This window comes from Venturia canescens, unplaced genomic scaffold (assembly GCF_019457755.1).
Source record: "Venturia canescens isolate UGA unplaced genomic scaffold, ASM1945775v1 PGA_scaffold_47__1_contigs__length_35594, whole genome shotgun sequence".
Lineage (NCBI taxonomy): Eukaryota > Metazoa > Arthropoda > Insecta > Hymenoptera > Ichneumonidae > Venturia > Venturia canescens.
The window spans coordinates 1-2,500 of record NW_025108613.1 but is presented as its reverse complement, the minus strand read 5'-3'; the positions used below and the strand labels follow the sequence as shown (position 1 = coordinate 2,500).

The window sequence follows — 2,500 nt, the reverse complement described above, 5'->3', positions numbered from 1 at the left end:
CGCTTGTACCAGCGACTTCGCTCGTCGCGTCTCCCTTAAATTATTTTAGGGTTGGCGGGCTTGCGAAACCGTCCTTGTCGACGATGCTCGAATTTTTAAGAACAAGATTTATGAATAATGCTGTTTGTAACGCACAAATATGTTATTATATGATTACCCTGAACGGTGGATCACTTGGCTCGTGGGTCGATGAAGAACGCAGCTAATTGCGCGTCAACTTGTGAACTGCAGGACACATGAACATCGACATTTCGAACGCACATTGCGGTCCACGGATACAATTCCCGGACCACGCCTGGCTGAGGGTCGTTTATGCATAAAATTTAGACTGCTCTCGCGATGATTTCGTCATCGCGTGTAGCGAATGTATTGGGCGTTCGTTGACCCCATGCCCTTGTACAAAAGGGGGTGCGCGTCTGCGTCGCTTGAAATAACGCGCTCTCCCGCAAGTCTCGGAGATCGAGTCCCTTCGATCCGGATTTCGTGAGCCAGCGTGTGCGAATCGCGAATTCATTTTCTCCCTTTGCCGGGGAGAAGTTCAAATCTATTCGCATTCGCCCGCGATACTCTATGAGAATCGAGCACAACCAAATGGCCGTTCCTTGAATTTTTCGAGTCGAGCGTGTGCGGAGATGATGGGAAAAGAGAGAGAGGTGGGGCATGCCCCCCCGGACCGTGTTGTCCGTCGTTGTTTTTTTTTTTCCATTCTCGTGCGCAATTCGCCGCTACTTTGATAAGTGAGCAGACACGCCGCCGCCGAACGGCCGGTCGATCGAGTTCCGGAGCTAATTGTTAGTTTTTAAAGGACAGATACTGACCGGATCGCTCGCGCAACGGGGGCGAGCCCGCATGTAGCGTGTTTTTAAAGAATTGTTCGCACATACGAGAATCGGAAGGTGTCATTTGATGAAAGAAAAACAGCGTGGTTCGAGCACGTGGTTCGGTGGTTGGGTAATCGAACGCGAAATGTTTCCACTTTGATTTTCACTCGTCTCGAACTGATCGCATCGCTCTTCCGCCAATGAAAAATTCATACGGAGAGAGAAATGTGTGTTGTGTATGTTGTTATATAAACATCGTACCAGGCACCCACGGATGTGTTGGAATTCTCATGGTTTTGAATAAAATCGACGACCTCAGAGCAGGCGAGACTACCCGCTGAATTTAAGCATATTACTAAGCGGAGGAAAAGAAACTAACCAGGATTTCCTTAGTAGCTGCGAGCGAACAGGAAATAGCCCAGCACTGAATCCCGCGGCACTGCCGCTGGGAAATGTAGTGTTCGGGAGGATCCACTTATCCCGGGGCGTATGCTCGAGTCCAAGTCCATCTTGAATGGGGCCAATTACCCGTAGAGGGTGCCAGGCCTGTAGCGACCGAGACGCGTTTCGGGAGGATCTCTCCTTAGAGTCGGGTTGCTTGAGAGTGCAGCTCTAAGTGGGTGGTAAACTCCATCTAAGGCTAAATACGACCACGAGACCGATAGCGAACAAGTACCGTGAGGGAAAGTTGAAAAGAACTTTGAAGAGAGAGTTCAAGAGTACGTGAAACCGTTCAGGGGTAAACCTGAGAAACCCAAAAGTTCGAATGGAGAGATTCATCGTCAGCGATCCTGGCAATTGTACGGTTCGCGATGTCAGGGACCTCGGTCCCGCGGCACGCGTCCGTATGATTTTTTTGCCGGGTGTCGTCGTCGTGCACTTCTCCCCTAGTAGGACGTCGACGCGACCCGTTGGGTGTCGGTCTACGACCCGGGTGGGAGCCTGTCATGTGTTACGCTTCACGGCGTCATGTGGCAGACCCCCGGTTGTCCGACCAGCTGCCCGGCGGTACTCGCACGGTATTGAGTCGCAATTTGAACTGCGTCCGGCCCGCCGCAAGCGAGGCCAGTGTTTCCCGGATGTACGGACTTAGCGCCGTCACCGGGCCTGGCCAGCTGTTGGCCGGCGGTGTCCTGGGACTGGCTCTAAATACCGGTCGGCGACGCTACTGCTTTGGGTACTTTCAGGACCCGTCTTGAAACACGGACCAAGGAGTCTAACATGTGCGCGAGTCATTGGGATCTGTTAAGCCTAAAGGCGCAATGAAAGTGAAGGTAGGCCTTGCGCCAACCGAGGGAGGATGGGCCGCGTCACGATGCGGTTCCGCACTCCCGGGGCGTCTCGTTCTCATTGCGAGAAGAGGCGCACCCAGAGCGTACACGTTGGGACCCGAAAGATGGTGAACTATGCCTGGTCAGGACGAAGTCAGGGGAAACCCTGATGGAGGTCCGTAGCGATTCTGACGTGCAAATCGATCGTCGGAACTGGGTATAGGGGCGAAAGACTAATCGAACCATCTAGTAGCTGGTTCCCTCCGAAGTTTCCCTCAGGATAGCTGGCACTCGCGTGTTCTAAGAACTTATGCGAGTCTCATCTGGTAAAGCGAATGATTAGAGGCCTTGGGGCCGAAACGACCTCAACCTATTCTCAAACTTTAAATGGGTGAGATCTCTGGCTTA

The 2,500-nt window shown here is 52.6% G+C and overlaps 1 non-coding gene across 1 annotated transcript; it reads left to right on the top strand.

Annotated features, from left to right (window-relative positions):
• The first annotated feature begins 154 nt into the window (after window positions 1–154).
• Window positions 155–309, top strand: LOC122418754 (5.8S ribosomal RNA). Its single transcript, XR_006262646.1, has one exon. It is a non-coding gene; the product is annotated as a 5.8S ribosomal RNA (ribosomal RNA).
• The last annotated feature ends 2,191 nt before the right edge of the window (window positions 310–2,500 follow it).